Here is a 19,088-nt window from a genome sequence, read left to right as displayed (position 1 = left end):
AGGGTGCACAAAAACCCTTACAAGGAGCATGAGATTATTCACCCAAGATACTTCTTTTATTCTTTTTGAAGCCTAAAATCTTAACACTCAGAGAAAACATCTCTTCAAAATACACAAGCAAATCAAAGCATAAAGAGTCTGTTCCTTTAACTTTGCTCCTAATATAGGTCTCCTCCTGATGCCAGTAAAAATCCTAGAAAAACATGAGCTACACTGTTCAGAAATTGCTTGTATGGCAGGACTGCCAACAGAAAACTGGAGATATTTTATCTTACCATGGCCCCAGTTTGGACCAATTGTTTTGGTACACTGACAGGCAAGAAGTCCTTACTTAGCCCTATGAAAAGCAGACAGGCATAATGTAAACAACGTTTCTGTTTATTCCAAAGTCAGAAAAAAGCATTCCAAGAGAACAATAAATGGGGGCTCACATGTATTATTTACTTATCTTTAAGAACACTGTTATTCCCAAAACAGGCTGGCTACTTCTCCCTTCTCTTGGTCAGTTCCTTTTGCAAACGCATCTCATCAACTTCAGCTAATGCATCACTGAGGTTTGACAGTAATCACTGACTTTCTTTCTAAAGATAATCCGTGTTTAAAAGCTCTGTTATATAATATGCAATAAGCCAAGAATATCTTGCAACATTTGGAAAGGTAGGGCAGTAATGTTCTGCCAGATTCCTCTCAGCATTTAAACACGATATTTACATGCCAAAAGTTCCTTCAGTTTCTAATGAGTTGTGAGTTTTGAGATGCGTATTTTATATCTGAAAACAATTAGAGATGACAGTTTAGAAAAACTTGTCTGTGTTTTGGGACATGTTTGTCACTGAAAGGCTGAAATTCAAACACGTGCCCTGGCCACTTGGGAAAAGGTCAGTGTCAGTTCAGAGCCAGTTTCCTTCACAAGATAATACAGGAGGAGAAAGAAGATGTTTCAGAGCCATCCCCAGAGCAAGTGCTTCTGGGCTTGAAGAAGCAAAAGAGAATGGTAAAGGCAAAGGAAGGGTTTACAGTTTGGTGGAAAACAACATCCTAAAACAGGGAAAGGACATAAAGCTGAAAATCTGGAAAAAAAATAAATGGAAGGAGACCTAAAACAGTCACAGGAGAGAGGAAAGGGTTTAGAGGGGAAGTTTAGAGCCTCAAGCAGGACGTTAAGGGTGGAACCAGAGATATCAGTGAGCTAGAGGCCAAACACCATCCTCCATTATTCACTAGCTGAGCAAAAAGTATCTGTTCAGACCAAGCAAGCAGAGAACAAGGATCAAGATAAGAAATTCATTAAGAGAAGGAACTGCTGGGTTAAAGCATTAAAAATATGAACTTCAGTGACAAAGGGCTTATTTGGGCCAAACAGGCAGGGATAGCTGGGAGCTGCTGTTGCAGCCACAGCCCAGGTCATGCTGACCCCAGAGATACAGCATGCAGGGGAATGAATGTGTGCTGGCACCAGCAGATGAATGGGTCAGCAACAAGGGCTTGGCCTCGTGAGCAGAGCAAGCACTGACCTGGGGGGAAGTCAACACAGCATCTTTTCTGCAAAACCTCTGGATGCAAAGGACCGTCATTCAGCTATCCAAACCCTCAGGTCAGCACAGGGTGGAAACTTTAACAGAACTCTTGTTGCCATTAGACAAACAGCTATAGATTTAGTTTTGTTTTATTCTATAGATTAATTTGGTTTTATTCTTGTTATTACATGAGAAAACATTACTGAGAGAATACTCCTTTGTTTCCCTGCATCATGAACATGCACACACATTTTCTCTACAAGTTAAGGTATTACTCCAAATTTATAAACTTCTTCAGTTGTGCATTTATGACGTTGTACTTAGTTAATGACTTGTTGCTTAGTTGAATTAATTCGTTCCTCTTTGATAGCTGCATAATTGTCTTACATATCTAGAACAGAGCAAAGCTTTTAAATATGGAGGGGGAAAGACATGCAAAGGACAGTTCCTCAAATCTGACTCCTTGGAATATTTGTTCCAGATGAAGCAACACTGCAGAACTGATTTCTCACAAGCTCAATAGCGAAAGACTGGAAGGCTCAGACAGAACAAGCCACCTCTGATATCTGCAGAGTGTCTCCTCTAGTACAAAGAAAATGGCATAAAAAAAAGACATGTATCTGCTTGTAACCTACAAAACATGCTTGTCACCATTCTGATTAAACAATGTAGTTTTGCAATTTTAGACTGATTACAGTGAAAGGCCTAAATGCATTCCATAGATGCTACTATCTACAGATTTATGGCTACCTAATCACTGCTATCTCAGTACCTCTGAATAGGAAAATAAGGCATATAAGCCTAAGACACTATCAGCACCCAATAGGTTGGATGAAGGTTTGGGATAGAGCCAAATTTCTCTCATTATTCTGCTGGAAGATTCAATACTTCAAAGGGTAGTATCTTTGATATATGAACATTTCTAAATGTCTATGAAGATGATGGCCCTGGTAGCAGCCTTTATTCAGGGAAACTGGGAGAGCAGAAAAAATGCTTTTTTTGTTTAACAATGGAAGTTACTGATAATATAACTAATCTAGATGACATACGTATCTATTAAGCTGTCTTTAGTGATTTGGTTGAGATCTGAATACACACCAGGAACATTGCTTATATTTTGGCAGACCTGTATGTGTCTGCATAGAAAGAACCAACGGCAGGTAGAAAATGTCACGAAAAGCATTCTATCTGTAAAGAAGAAACATGACATTATGACCAAGGACGCTGACTCCTAGCCCATTGTTGCAGGTCTCTCTCAATTCTCCATAAGAAAACTTTATTGCATTGTAAAAATACCTGTTACCAATTTCTCCTTCTAGTGAAAATAATCTTACATACCAAAAATATTGGCCACGAGCAGGCAAATATCAGCAGAGGAATGAAGTTTCCCAGGAGAGAAAGGTCGAACTGATATCTGCAATCAAACTGGAACAAATAATGGAGGTCCTCACAAAACTCAGCAATGGCCAGAAAATAATTAAAACAATATCTAAACAATTGTTGGAGACCTCTGAAAAGGAACGGAGTCAAAATTCCATAGTTTCCCAGAAAAGATAGAAATGAGATCGGGTCTTTGGGAGCAGCATGAAAGGCTGAGCAGATTGAAAAACTCTGCTAAAATAAAGACTATTTTGACCAGCACATATAAAGAAATTTAGAAAGCTGCACTAAGACAAACTAAAGATTCATGTAGCACAGTATCCTTTCTTTAACAGCAGCCAACATTAGCAATTTCAGGCAGAAGTGTGAAAAAGCCCCAACCTAGAAGGTAATTCTTCTACCTCTGCTCTGCTGTCATAGATTCTGGCACTCAGCTTTTAATGGGACTTTTGAGTCACACTCAGTAATGGATCAACATAATGCTGAGCAATGGGGTATGATGCAGCACTCATAAAGAGCTCCTCACAAAAAAATGGAAGGCCTTTTCAGCTGTAATTTACCAAAGCATTTCAACTGAAGCAGGGCTCAGGGAGTTGAAAATTAAAAATAACATTAAAAATTAAAAGCCAGCTTTCTAAATAAATCAAATGTGGACTTGGATCATCTAAAGGACTTTAGTGATTTTTTTGTACTCCAGCTTCCATTTAGAAACAACATAGGAGAGAGAAGGCATGTGTCAGCTCAGAGACAGGCTTTTGTGAAGGCGTACATAACTCAGCCAATCTCACATCCTGAAAGGCTGGCTGGGGGTTTTATCATGCCAGTCAGAACAGAATTACCCTAAACATCCTGCTTTGAAAATTGTACACAACACAGGTATTGTATTGCTAATCTAAACCTGCTTGAGATCTGCCACCAGTCTGAGCTAGACAGATAACAGGCTACAGTTGGATGGAAACCATGGGAGAAGAAGAACTTAGGTCAAGGAGAAAGTCCAAAGAGACCTGCGCAACCTCGGCTTACATAGGCTTTGATTCAGAGAAAGACTTGCAAAGCATAAAACACTAACATAGTCTATAGATGTTTGTCTGAATTCAAACATGCCTCTTTAATCAGAGAAGAAAGGCTCAGGATACCTCAGGGCATGGAAGAAGTTGCTGTGGTGCTCCAGTCAACAGCTCCATAATGGGAGAAGGACCCAGTGTAGCAAGGATGCTGGAAGATGGCATCCGTGAGCCCTGTTGGACTGTTCCATCCTTGGCAACAAGGGACTTGGCTCACAGCTTCTCTGAGATAACAGGGAAACAATAAAACTGAATTTCTTAATTTCTTTTTTCATTATTTTTTAAAAGAGAGAGAGCAGGATTGAGGAGAAAAGTTGGCAAACTCTCAAAATTCAGCAAATGGACCAGATAGAAGTTATTGTTATGAAATTTCTTTGTTTCATGGCCAAGACTGTTACGCATCTCTGGCTCGCCAGGCAGAGCATCATGTGTCTTCATGGAAGCTTCTTTTCTACCCAGGGAGCTGGACAGAGGGAAATGAAACTTCAGGAAGGAGCTGGCTTGAAGGAGCGGCAGGGGTCAATTCAGCCTGAAGCACAGAACGTTATGTGTTTGTTTAGGAATAGGGGACACCCTGTCTGCTGTAGTGTGCTGCTCTTAAAAATGGAAAATGCCGCAAATGAGGAGAAAATACACCAGAACAAGACCTGTAGTGATTTAAAGTGACAGCTTTTTGCCCTGAGGAAAGAGCCCGTGCCATCTGGGAGGCTCATGGAGCTGGTTTTGGATGGCTAAGCCTGCCACGTTGAGAACATTATTTTCAATCCAGATAATACCTTGGAGCATTTTAAAGCCTTTGAGCAGAACTTCTTATTTTCACTACTGCTCTCTGATGGCAAAGCAAGTGAGCTGTCAATAAGAAAGTGAGTGCAGAGAAACGTGAGTTAGCTTAAGGAGATATTTGCAATGAAACCCAGTGGGAAGGAGAAATCTCCTCTTACAGAAAGAAAACAGAGGCTCTCTGGAAGAATCAGTTGTACAAATATTTTTCAATAGACAGTTTTCTGTGGCATTTTTGGCTTCCATGGGGTTTTGACTTTACATACAAGTCATGCAGAAAATGTGATATAGATTTTGGCACTGCCAGGTAAAGTAACAGGCTGTCCTTGGGAAATTTACTTCCCTGCAATAAATCAAATTCTACTCCCAGTCCTTTCTGTTCATATGTGAATACTGTCCTCGCACAGTAAGCACTAGCATGTGTGCTCCCTGAGAGAAATATATAAACACAAGTACACGAATGCTGGAGATACGTCCTGAGCCTTTTAAACATTGGTTTTGAAGTTTTTTTGTATGGTTTGTTAGATTCTGTGAATCTAAAAATCCCACACTCACCTCTGCACCAGCAATCTGACTTCATGGCAGTAAAGTTCAATAGCAGTTCAAGTGGTTACATGCATCAAACTTCCCCAGAAGACTGGGAACAGTATATTCCATTCCTTTGAATAGAAAAAAAAAACACCCCAGAAAGACAGTAAAATACATCACAGCATTTTCCATATTGCTGCCTAAACTCAAGTCCTGCATATGTGGTTCCTGAAAAGAAACACAGAAGTGTGGATCTTTTACAAGCTTTCTACATCGCAAAACTGAAAACAATGCTCACTTCTGCTGAGGAAGATATTTCCAATTTATAAAAGGTTTCTCACACATTCAAACAGGAAACCTGTAGGAGAAGTATTTTGTTTGGTGGGGGCAAAGCCATGGGAAAGAACAGGCTGAATAACACTTGGAAGACAACTCTGAATGCTGCAGTCACCTCCAAAAATGTCACGGGATTATTTCAGGTTTCTGTCACAAGAAGCAGAGTTCTTGTATCATTTCAGAGACTGAAATGGTTGTACTAGAAAGAAATTATCTCCAGGAGCTAAACAGAGCAGAGTTTGCAAAAATAATGGAGATCCATCAGAGATACACAGAAAGACCATTTCCACATGCTGAAAAGGTAATCACATAAGAAGAAGGTTTGAATCAGATTTGGCTAGATCTGTGGGAGCTAGAATGGCCTTCGAGGGGAAAAAACATACAAACCCTGTTATAAATAACTGAATCTTTATCTTCTCTAAATTACAGTGGAAGTGTGCTGTGGTATGGAGATAAGCATAGCACGCTGGTCTGCAAGAGCTGGAAATATCCAGCTGCAGAAAGCACCAGAAAGGCAGTAGGTAGGGAATGTCTTGTGGCACACCTGGAGAGACATCAAGGACAGATTTTGGGAGGGGGACTAATCTGGAAAGGGCTTGGAACTGTAAGCAAGGGAACTGACTTCAGTCTTGTTAATGCTGCATCCACAATAATGCTTTCTGCCAATGAAATATTAGGTTGCCATCTGCTTTTCCTAAGGAAAAATAACCTTCATGGCCCCCACTTGGGTTAACCATATAGACCAGAATGCAGCAATGCTTATTGGAATTACACTCTTACCTGAAGGCTACAAACAGCTGCCAGCACAACACAGATAGTAAGGAATGATTATTCTTAGTGCCCTAAACAGTCTATAATATTAACAGTTACATGAGATTTGTAGAAAAAGGTCCAGAAGGTTTAAGCCCATACACAGAGAGCGAAGCAAAACCAGAATCCCTCTGCCAGCCCACCGTTGTGTTTGATTCTGCCTCTCCAAATATTCCCAAGAGCATCCTTCCAAATCCATCCCACAGAAACTGTGTGGCTCACTGCTTAAAGTAAACACACTGTTTGCAAAAGCTTTTGCATTTCACACTTTAGACTGGGTGTAAAAAGATCATCACTGAGAAGCTCATAAACACAGACACATTTGGAATGCTGAGCTCTGTACTCACTCACATTTCACTCTTTATATTGCTTCATTAGAGACTCATGCTCAACTGCTCCATCTCACTGTTGAAATCAAGCCTTCATGATGGGAAGAATTTGCACTGAAACACAGCCTGGGCCCATGAACCATGTCTCTAAGCTGAAGACAATTTGATAGATGGTGCACTGACCACACAGGTGGGTTCAAAAGAAATCAGTTTGGAGTTCTGGATAATTTTGAAAGTATTTTTGATCAATGATGTTTGGAAGTCTCAGGAACATTAATTCCATAGTCAGTTTGCCAAAATGTCTACCTTAGACACGATTTATGAGCATACATGTCAAGATCTATTTAAAATCCTTTGAGACTTCCAAATACATGAATAACACATGTATCATTACTGCCTTTTTTTAACACAGCATCATATAAATCAAGTGAGAGTTCAGGCTTTCTCAACTAAAGAAAACCACTGAACTTAAAATAACAAAGGTAGGACTTATTTATTAATGTACAATATCCAAAATTCCTATTAAGTTCTGTCAAGACCAGTTTGATACAGCACACTCTCAGGAACTGAAATTAACACATACTGACTTGGAGGTTAAATCCACTGCTTCACTCTATCTGTATTTTTCATTTGTAAGCTAAAGGTTAGGAAGTCCCTGGTTTCTCTTCTGAAAAGGTGCAAAGCTACCATGTTAAAAAATGGAAATACCATTTTATTGTATCCACTGTCTCTTCACTCAGTCATTTATCGACTTGTCTTGTGTCAAGGTACCATAAGGTGTTTACTTAATTTATCAGAAGCATTTCTGCATGCTCTCTGAGATGATTGGTTGTGAATTAGGAGTTTTGGGATTCCTTGTTAGCCAGTTCATGCTGACTGATGGGGACTGTTGTCAGTAGTTGAAAACGTAACTCACTCTGGATAGTGGATAATGGTAGTAAGGATGAAGAGAAGAAAATGATGAGCATTGCTATTTTCATTCTTCCAGACAGTGTCACAGTTACATGATCAAAGGCTTGGGATAAGCAGCTATATTATAAGAAGCCAGCTATTCTGAGTGTATATCAGAGCATGCTGAGACACTATCTAGAATGGACACAAGTAAGTTAGGACTGACTTTATTATTTATGTTTTCACAAACATCTGATAAAGTTACCAAGAGCATTCCTGTACTAATTGAGTCTTGGAGAGGAAAAGGAATCTTGACTGTTGCTCCTTAGATAATCATCCAACCAACACAATCATAACCCCAGAGTCTTTATGAGAAAGGATGAAAGAGCTTGCAATTTCCTTGACTGATGATAACATCCTGAGTGATAGGGACCAGTGTGTCACTTTATAAAACCTTAACCTCATTCAAACTGGTTTCCTTGCCATTTCTCCAAAAACCTGCTCTTGGATCCCAGCGCGATTACTCATTACAACAATTGCATTTACTTTTCCTGTCAGGACAACTCATTTGAATCTTTTTGGAAGATCCCCTTCCTATCTTTGGCAACATGCAAAGGCCAGTTCTGTTGAAGAAGATTATTCATATGTGCTCCCTCTCCAGTTCTTCCTTTCTTAAAAGGCAATTTTACATTTTTTATGGGGCAGTGAAAAATACCCATGGATATTTTTTGTTCTTACCACCCAGGTCACACAGCTTGGTGAGTTGTTTTCAGTTAAAAAACCTTGCTCCATCTACCTACTAAGACACTTAAGTAAGCAGAGTTAGCGACTGAATGAAGGACAGAAAGGAACGCTACCAAGATGCTATTATTCTCCCAGGGCAAACCACTTCTCTGTCCCCTTGCAAGGCAAGGCACCTAAAATAGAAATGAGAAAAACAGAACTATAGCCCTGTCTTCTTGTGAAACCACAGAATAATGGGAGTGGGACCACTTTGCTCACCATAAGGGTCCTGAGAGACATGCAGGAGGCAGCCTCAGAGCAGGAGCAGCACATATCCTGAAGTTCTGCTGTCATGGGATGGTACTACATTGTTCCTTGGCTTTGCCAAGGCTCTGTCTGCTTCTGGTGCAAGAGGACAAGTCTTCCCAAATCTTCAGGCACAGTTCCATCCACATCTAACCTTCCCCTAACTCTGGCCCCTTTCTCTCCTTATTGCTTCTCATGTGGTTTCTTTAGCTTCTCTTCCAAGTGCAAAAAGCTGACATTTTTTACTCTTCCTCAGACTTTGCATTCCCACCTTAAACACTCACATTCCACCTCCTGCCTTTTGTTCAGACTCTTGCATACTTCATGTTAATCAATTCTCTTATTATTTTCTACATCATGCAGTAGCTCAAAGCCTTTGCATTCCACAGGTGGGTCAATTAAAAAAGACAAAGGACACATCAAGATGTTTGTCAGGGAAGTATACAAAGATGTGAGCAAACAGCTCAGCAACCTCTCCACTTCCTGCATGTATAAAAAAGGTGTCTTAGCATGCAGAAGAGATGCACTGCAGACATCTGAGTAAGAGGAAAACATTGCTAATAATCACATCCTGCCTATAAAGGGTCTTTGTACAAAGCACAACCTGAGTAATGTTAGCTTTCTTTGCTGAATTACTTCTGCACAGTTTTAAGCTGAATTTTCCTTTAGCACTTCTTGCCATATTTAGTATCACAGTGAGTGTGCAAAGCTCCAAGCCTCGCATTCAAGTGAGGCCCCTGGGATCTGTGATATCTCAGAACAAGAGATCAAGCAAGAGAAGAAAAACATGAGAAAGACCATTCCACCCCCCAAAATTATTACCCCATTAGGTGAGTCAAACTTACTGGTGCATTTACTTTTGACTTGAACTTCACATGAAGTTATGGAAAAGTCCAGACTGAAGGACTGCTGTCACTGCCTTGTGAATGTCAAACAACCCAAAGACTGAAAGATTTATCTGTTAAAGCTTTACTAAGGAGGATAACAAGGGAAAGGAAAATTAGATACAGAAGGAGATTACACGTGACTTCTGAGTTTACAAAAGAAATGTGATTTGGCAAGCCTGAGAAGCAGAGATGCTGCTCTCTGAGTTGGGGTTAGTTTCATCTAAAATAAACTATATTTTGGGGAAAAAAAAAGAAAAATAAAAGTTAATACACTGTAAGTCTGTAAAGATATCTCACAATTGAGAGCTGGCACCAGGCAAAGTCATCCCCCTCTAAATGTTACCGGGGGGAATTTACAGTAGTTTGGAATTATATATCTCTAGAACCATATTTCATCTTAAAAGAAAAAAAAATTACACCCATGTAATCCATATGTAATCCATACGTAATCCATACATTACATATGTACATCCATAAATTGTTTCTTCTCCTGTGTTGCTGTAATCATAAACCATTTGTATTATTTTTTCATAAGTACAGCATAGAAATGATAGCAGTGGCTGCAAAGAGACTGAAGGCTTGAAATGCTACTGGGTAGATTATTATAAAGAAAGTTTTCTACTTCCCCATAAGATTTAACTGCTAGTGGGGAAAAAGGATATAGAAAGAAAGGTGCCAGTAGGATTTCTTCAGTTAAGTTTCTTACCAGGTCATCTTCCAATGGGTACAGGCACTGAGGTCTCTGCAAAGAAGGGCTCTGCTTGGAGGTGATCATTGTGAAACACCCCAGAAGTGCATGGCAGTTCCTGTCTCCTCTAACTGGCATTATAGTCATGTATGGATGGTGCTCAAGACTTTCCAGGCTGTGCAGAAGGTAAACCTTGGCTCACTAACACATATATTCCAGTTGGGTTTTGGTGGGCCATTTCCACAACAGTTCTATTCACATTTCCATCAGAAGCAAGAAGGTTGCGGCTAAGCCAGGATAACCTAAGAAAAAACAGGATGATGGATTATTCTCTTTGAAGATGGAAGATAATGCAAGCCAGGTGATGATCAACCCTGGTCCTATGCCCTCTTATCATGTAGAAGGAGCTGGAGTAAGATTTGAAGGCACTGTATGAGTGAGGTGGAGGAGAGTGGCATTAGAGATGGCAGACTGCTGCGTGGATGTCCTTGCAATGGTAGATGCTTTTCACATGGACTCCAGAGCCAGTGCAGTCAGAGCCATGTCTGCGGCCTTTCCTGTGATTGAACACATAGGTGGAAGGTCTGTAATTATCCCTTTGGGTACTCTTTGTTTCTCTGTTCATTTCCCACAGCTCTCTGTCTGAAGTGATGATACAAAACCAAATCAGCCGGCTGCTCTGAGGAGACTTTCTCCATAGCCTGTCCCTCTTCCTACAGCTATCAAGGAGCACCCAGCTAAGTGCTTCTCACATGTCTGGGGTCTCAGAGTGAAGACTGAGTGAAGACAGTGAGACTTCCCTGTTCTTATGCATTACAACAAATCACACAGTGATCTATAAGAGTTTGGCTTGCTTTTCAATATTTTAGTAGTGTTGCAGTAACATATTAATTATGGCTATGTTAACAAAGGAACAGCCACAGATGTTGCTAACTGAGATTGCTGCTGAGATGAGGCAAATTCTCTGGAACCAGTTTCAGTAGGAACTAATCCTAAGAACAACTTACCTAAAAGTTCGTCGCTAAACTGCGTACAGGAGGTGGAAAGAGCTGGCAGCCAATTAAATACACTGGAAACAGAAGGGAAATGTGGAGGTGGAAGAAAAATGGAGATATTTTGCTGTTGCCCTTGAGAAAGTCGTTCCATCCTGAATTTCTCCAACGCCATATCCTTTGTAAGGTTTCAAAACCAACATTTAAAATATATTAAGGACAACCCTGTCTGAAAGTTAAAGCCCTTTGGGGGAGAATAAAAGAAGAACTTCAAAGTAACAAAATGCTAAATCTGGCAACTTGTTTTTAATGGAAGTAAAAACCTGCGCGATTTAATACTTGAAAGTGTAATAAGAAGAGAAATGTCACACATAGAGTTCAATTTCTACCTGTGGAATTGTGCCCCTGATTTAACAAATTCCAACTTAAATGCTTCCACCACAACTGAAGAATGTTTTACTGACCTCGAGCTCATTGTGCAGCAGAGGTCCAACAGTATTGCTAGGACTGGGATCAAAGAAGTAGAGGTTTTCAAGGCAGCTTGCTAGCTTGATGTGAGCAAAATCCAGCTGGGTAACATTCTGCAACCCAATGAATGCCAAGCCCCCATTTTTTGTGGACTTTTGCTCAGGATGACTTTATACATATGGCATCAAAATCTATTCTTACTTTGGAGAAGTCTCTGGCCTTTCCCTCGCAAAAGGACATTGCTGCACATGATGCTGCACAGTGATCTGATTTGTCTTAGACCAACCTTCAGCCTCGCAGGATGACCACTGGCATCCAGCTACACTTCCAAGATTGACTTCTGGTGTTATGGCTTTCCTTCAGTCATGAACAGAATCCCTTCTACATGTAACACTGCATGAAATCAATGGATTATTGCTAGCACAAGCGAGCAAAATCTAGCTTACCTGTATTGGGTTTTAAATGTCATTTTTTAATTATTATTTTTCAGTTTTCACATATTTGAGCACCTGGTTTTAATACTCTGGACAGGGGACAGAATTCTGAATGCTGGCATCCAAACAGATGCATGTCCTGAAACATCGGTCAGGATCTCCCATAAGGTAACACTTTATTGTAGTAAATATTATCATTTATGTGCCAGGTTACTTTCAGCTCTGCACAGTGGGAAACTGCTGTCTTGAATAATAGAATGTCTGCAAGTTATTAAATTTTGACCATTGAACCTACTGGTATCTAACAGGGATGTTAAGATTAATGTTTATGATGTGTTTTAGAGATGAAAGCCTCTCCGAAATGTGATTTATGACTTAGCTGTAGAGCCAGCAGGGCTAACTGGTGGGAGCAGCTTGGAATGGCAGTCAGGTATGAGGACTGACTTGCTGTGCTGTAGGCTAGCATGGTACTGGTTGGTCTTACTGTGCCATGGCAGAAAAGTGCCGGGGGACCTAAACCAGGAGGTTTACTGTGCTGGATCGTTTTGTTTTGGATCAGCTGACATAGATAGCAGCTAAAATGCAGTGGTTGGGCACAGATACCACACGTCACAGTGATAAAAGCATGGCTCAGTGCACCTGCATGAGTACCCAAGGGGACCAGGCATAGTGACACGACAGCTTATTAAGGCTTTATCTGCGGTAGGAACTATTTCATATTTGAGGAGAAGAACAGAGGGAGGACCAGGCAAATTCCCATCTTTTACAGACATCCGTGTTTTGGTGTTTGTAACAATTAGCATATCTGTGCCAAAGGCAATATGCTAGTCTCTGTCTGTGCTGATTTTGGCCATGTCTTAGCTGCAGGGAGGCTGAGCTTCACCACATTTTGCCATTCCAAGTTGCCTAGTTATCCATATTACCCTCATCTGGAAACCAAGGCAGCAATCAGATGTGCGCACATGGTAAATGCAGCCTAAGACCTAGAAGCTGGGAAGGTTCCCACCTTTTGGGTGTTTCCATTTAATTTCTGGAGGGGTTTGGTGAGAAATTTGGCGTAAACTATGAAATCATAACATAGCAACATGACATCCATGATTGATGTAGATTATGACACCTCTCAAGATATTTCCCTCTTTCCTGCAGTGTCCCAGATATCTTAGCCAAGCAGATGTTCACCATTATTTTGAGCCATGGAAAAATGTAGGATTCACACTAGAAGAAATAATACAGAACATGGAAGACGTCTGAACTATTCTCTGTTTGCTTTGTCTTGCAAGTAACGAGGAATTTGTATTTTCTGAGTCAGAGCTGGAACTGGAACACAGACACCTCACGTTCTGGAAGGACCTCACTCTTCAGAACCTCCAGCCACCAGGAAAGACAAGGCCTGCGCCCCCCTCTCAAAAGGCTGTCCTGTTTTTATGTAGAAAAGCAACACATTTCTGTGAAACAGAAGAAGAAAGAAGAGATCTCTCTGATGATATTCTGCTCAGTTTCTTGTTCTGGCACGTTATTGTGTCCAGTGATTGCAGGAGGAAAGGAAGACCTAGCAGCCCTTAAGACGCAATGGCTGTTGGCTCCATTGTCTTTCTGGGGGTAGTGTTCATTCTCTAATTATAACACCCATTCACTCTCAGCCATGAAGCTTTCAGTTTCTATGAGATTTCAGGACTCATTTCTATCTAATATGAAACCTTAAAGTTTTCCAGGAAAACTGTTGGTGGTAAAAATCCGCTATTGTCCATTGCTGGCACTGAAGAAAGGCTGTTGGAACATGGCATGTAGACGTTCCCTCCCACCATTCCTTCCCAGCATTAACAGTGTCATCGCTGACCCAAATAAATGCATTGTTCTCTGAAGCAGAGAGAATAAAGTTATTTTGAACTGATAAGGCTCCTCCCTGACTATTCCCTGCTTGGACTCCATTACCAGAAAGATGGTCCCCATCTGACTTGGCTGTTCTTCTTGGAATAACCCCAGATCTTCTTTATACTCCAAGCAATTTGACCTGTTTCCTTCTCTCAGCACATTTACCCATGAAGCACCAGAGAGCAAAAAGTTTATCAGAGAAGGGAGGTCCAAATTGCTCTCCAAGGGCTCACCTCATCAGGAGACGTAGTAATTACATAGGGTAGGTTTTATTCAGCCTGTTTGCAGCGCGTTTCAAAGACAACACAGCTGCTGGAAATGCTGCCATTTCAGCCTCTCATGTGAAAGGCAATGGTTATTGCTTGTGGCTGCTTCTTCTGCTTCAAGCCAAGCAAAGCATTACTGCTCAGCTTGCACTGCTCTCCACGGTAAAGACAGACCCAGGTACTCATTGACCTGGCCGCCCATCAGCTTTTCCCAGGGAAGCCAGCACTGCAGTGCAGCCAATGTATAGCTCCATCCCCCTTTGTCAGGCATGGGAGCGCGGTGGGTCGGTACATTCTGTTCAGCCTCCGGAAATGGCAGTTCTGCTGCAGGTCAGGGTTTGAGAAACGGACACCTTTTTCCCTTTTTTTTTTCCCTTTTCTGCGGATTTTCTTTTTACTCCTTTCTCCCCCCTCACTTTCCCTGGGCCTCTTCCAAGAACAATCCTGGTGCCATTCTCTCCAACCAAAGGCACAAAGAGCTTCTTTTACTGACCCACGGGCTGTTCAGGATACAAAGAAGTTAAACTAACAATGCTGCAATGCAACAGCCCATTACAGACAGGTCTGGATGAGTCACAGAAATAAAGAGTAGGAAGGGATTTAAGAGGCCACCTTCCCCTCTTCCCCAAGGCAGCACGAGTATTTCGCCTACTACACTTTCCAGTGTCTCTGTTACTTTGCCCCTGTGGAGTACTGCAAGCTCTCCATTCCTCCCTCAGGAATGGTATTTATTGCTGTGATTTATCACTCTTTGAAACAGGTTTCCCCAGCCTTTTATGCTTATTAAGAGAATACACCTTTAATTGTGGAGTTTAACCCCACAACCTTCTGAAAACAGCATTTTAAGTGCACATTTAATCGGAGAGGCCAGTATACCTCTTTGAAAGAGTTTCTGTTTCAAGATCTGTGTTGCCTAATGGCCAATCTCTGACAGAGTGAACGCTAGATGTACTGTACAGTAAGTGGCATCATTTTCAGGTACCTGCTGCAGTACACAGAGATCTAGAAAGGAACCTTGAAGACCTAGAGGGATCTGGAATCACTGTACGAAATTGCTTAAAACATAAATGCAAATGCTAATAACACAGGTGGGTTTGCACTCATCCACGGTTAGAAGCGACACCATCTCAGCATTACTACCCTGACATCATCTGTCAGAGATTTTTGCTCCTACAGGCAGCCATATGAGAGATATCGACCTGGCTACCCTCATCTTGCACAAAAGTGAAAAGGGGTTTGTTCACTCACCTCTGACACAGGCCCAAGTGATGATGAGTATCCTCCACTGTCACTCGTGCTTCATTTGCAGGCTGTTTTGACACTTTATCTATTTCACTCTGACTAGAAGGCTGTTCTCATTGCTCTAATAATTAGGAAAGGTCTTCTATTTCTTTTGGACTAAACATGGACACAGAATGTGGCACCATCTCTTCACACTTCTCAGCATACCCACAGACAGCATCCACAGCACCTCTAACATTACTTTAGGTCCCCCTGAATTGTGACAGCCCAGATAGGTTAGTATGAACAGTCCCCAGGCGCATGGTGGTATGGTGAAACCGGGACCACCATCCGCACTGGTGTGAGAGTTCATAGCTTTGGGAGGAAATCCTTGCTGGGCACAGAGGCTGCAGAAGTGCCTGATGGTGATGCTTTGGCTCTTCCACAACATGTGCACAAGGCCCAGGGAGCTCTGATTTTTACAGGAAGGTGAGGCACTTCCAAGGGCAATAAAGCAACCTGAAAGAACACACAGCACACATAAAAATGCCCAAACCAGTTTGTCTCCTACATCTCAAAATACAGAGGCTGCTGGGGACCTACCTAGGGTTTTTTCTGCTGCTGTACAGCGTGGAGGCCAGCTGAGGGTTTCCTTGCTAACAGACAGATAATGTTCACCCAAAGAGCCTGTTAAATTAAAGCTACTGTGATCAGAACAAGTTTGCAGTCTGCAGCTGCACTGCTCTTGTTTTGCATCCACCAGCAGCTGCCTGCAGGTTCCTTATCCCTCACTCAAAGCTTGATGCTCTCCAGGACAAGTGAGACCCAGCCACCCACTGCATGTCACTCACTGCATGTCACCCTGCCACTCACCAGAGACATGGGGCTTGATAAAAGGGCACCTCTATCTCGTCCCTGTGCCAACATCATGAACAAAACATCACCACCATTATTCTCAATGGGGTCAAAACGATTTTCACATCAAGGTCGGCAAACAGAGGAAGCCAGTCATCTGCAGGGTAAATATTAACAACCTTTAGAACCATTTGTAACCTAATTAAATGCTTTATGGGGTATTTCCTGTGCGTGTAAAATCTGGACACTATTCCTGTTGGGTACAAATCTGCGGGTGCATTAACTGCTGTAAGATAAAACAAAGAAACAAAAACACAGCCCAAACTAACCAGTTCTTTAATATTTTAATTGTAAGGATGTCATTTCAATGCCGAATGGATTAAACGGACTGGAGCGGCTTAGTTCAGCCTAACCCACAGTTTCATAACACTAGATGGAGATCATTGTTGGCTGATGGCACTAAATTATTAGTAAGGTTCCTGTAGTTTTTTAGGGAAGGGACTGGTTTGAATCTCGAATTCTTCTTTAACCAAACCCATTATTCTGAAGTTGTGTTCAATATGACCTGGAACAGCTTCAGTCATGACTCAATTCAAATGGAAACTGAACTGAAAAATGCATTGGTTCCTCTCTCTGGGCTTTACTGAGTAATTTTGTAATAAAGTTTCATGGAGACGGAAGCCCCAGACTTTCACTTTGTGAAAGAGCTTGGAAATTCCAGACGTGTTTCTGCCCAGATCGGAGCAAACCCCAAATACTTCAGGATTCTACATGAAGGAGAAATTATCCCAAAGATGATCTTTTTAGTTCACTGAAATATTTTATTTTTTTAAAAGCATCATTTAATTTCAACATTTTTAAAGGCTACTGCTATGCAAAGTAAAGGAGATCGAAATAAAACCACATTTCAAAATAAAAGGATAGAGGGCTCCATGTCTAAATGTCCATAATTCTTCTATAACATTTTATTAATTTTCTTTTGATAGACAACTAATTGACCAACCTCTGTGAAATGCGTTACTTTTGGCATCTAATTCAACCTAATTTTGTTCTTTCAAAATTTCTCTGACTACTTCTTTGATAATAAGAAAGGGGCATTAATTATGTGCATGTGGAAAGCATTTTCCATGGAAAGTGCTTTTTATTAATGGTGAGACTATGTGTGAGCATCACAGGCTGAGAATAATTAACAAAGCAGTTGAGGACCAGTTTCCATTAGGTATGGCATTAGATATGGTACACAGCTAACTTCAAACGCAGAATTAGCTTCGCAGAGTTAATGGGTCTAACAGGACCCTTTTCCATCATGAAACGAGGCAGCATGTGTTAACTGCTTTATTGAGTTGGAACATAAGACTGCAGACTCAAGATCCAATCTGTGCTCCCACCTCTGCCATAAATGTGACAGGTGGTTTTTGTACATACAGGTGTTAAAAAGATGCACAGCATCAAACCCAGCTTAAATGCATGAATAGCAACAAAGATTTGAAATTCGGGAGTGTTCAGAAGAGATTTGAGCACACCTACACAATGCAAGTAGCTCAATAGACAGAGAATAACCTCCAGTTCAATATTCACATATAAGAGATATTAACACCCTTAATGAGTCTTATAGCAGTTAAAGCTGCTTGCTGACCGGTTAATCGACAGAGAATGTTATCCAGGACATGATAGAACCAAATAATGATCCCCTTCCAAACCACAGTCAGGCCAGTGTTTATTTATTTATTTATTTACAATAACATCCTAATTTTAACTTGTGATAAAAACAAAAAATGCAAGCTTCCAATGGGTTGAGTCAGCCCTGACTGATGCAACTGAAGCAGAGGAAGTGCAATCCGGGCATTATCCATGTGCGACTCTTTTCAACACACGTTTTCCACACCCAGGTTTATATTACAGACCAGCTAATCAATGGAAACATTGTGCTGGCATCTGTGGGTAAAATCTAGACCTTGATGTTGACACCTGTCAGATATTTATGGTGGTTATTGTACCAGCACTTTATTGATCTTTCAGCCAAGTTACACACATGTGCCCACGCTTTCAAAACCTGGTCCCTCACACAGCCTCTATTTTGCTGTGAGCTGCAGTGCGTATCAGATTTGCAAGAACAATAAATTAGTGCAACTTCTCACCCCAGCTTCAGATTTAGTGTGCATGAATGCAAGTGATGTGCACATTTGGTTGCTAACATGGGAAGCATAGGTCCAGTTCCACAGAAGTATTTCAAATTACAGTGACAGGATTTCTAAGGATGTGTAAGGCTTTAGCCCAATTTAAATAGGTATTTCCCTCATCTGCACCACATCAGAGCAAACCCAGGCTGTGCCTGGACCACAGGGCAACACCTCCAAATGTGATTGAGTTGTCCTGGATCAGTGCTCTGATCCAGGACAACTCTCCACAGTGATAGCACAACCTGTCCATTTCCCAGTGTCATACCAGCACAGATGTGCAAGGCACAGTCAGTGCTGCTCTGGATTCATGTAAACCTTCTCCTGCTTCCTCTCACCTGCCCTGGAGCTCCCCATTTACAGTATCACAGCATGAACAACCAGTGATTTTTGAACCAACAATTCATCACTCACTCCAGCAGTGGGATAGGATGAGAGGGAAGGGAGAGGAATGTTCACTCTCTGGAGGCACCTCCATCAACAGCAAACCTGGATAACATCTTCTTGTGCCCCTCTGTGCTTGCAGAGCATGAGAGACTTGAAAAGCCTCGATCAGGGTAAGTG

At 41.4% G+C, this 19,088-nt stretch overlaps 1 long non-coding RNA gene across 2 annotated transcripts in view; it reads left to right on the top strand.

Annotated features, from left to right (window-relative positions):
- LOC130599500 (uncharacterized) overlaps positions 1-13,998 on the top strand; it is a 72,108-nt gene extending 58,110 nt beyond the window's left edge. Inside the window, exons 1-3 of one of the 2 annotated variants that reach the window (XR_008972244.1) lie at positions 10,309-10,425; positions 12,190-12,301; positions 13,280-13,998. This is a non-coding gene — a long non-coding RNA (uncharacterized LOC130599500). Of the gene's footprint in view, positions 1-10,308; positions 10,426-12,189; positions 12,302-13,279 lie in introns of those variants that run through there. The other variant, XR_008972248.1, reaches the window with a different exon arrangement.
- Positions 13,999-19,088: the final 5,090 nt, after the last annotated feature.

The sequence above is a fragment of the Pezoporus wallicus genome, unplaced genomic scaffold, assembly GCF_028554395.1.
Source record: "Pezoporus wallicus isolate ANWC-B61680 ecotype Strahan unplaced genomic scaffold, APGP_CSIRO_Pwel_v1 contig_8512, whole genome shotgun sequence".
NCBI classification, from domain to species: domain Eukaryota; kingdom Metazoa; phylum Chordata; class Aves; order Psittaciformes; family Psittacidae; genus Pezoporus; species Pezoporus wallicus.
Note: the sequence above shows the minus strand (reverse complement) of the source record. Positions and strands in the feature narration are given on the sequence as shown.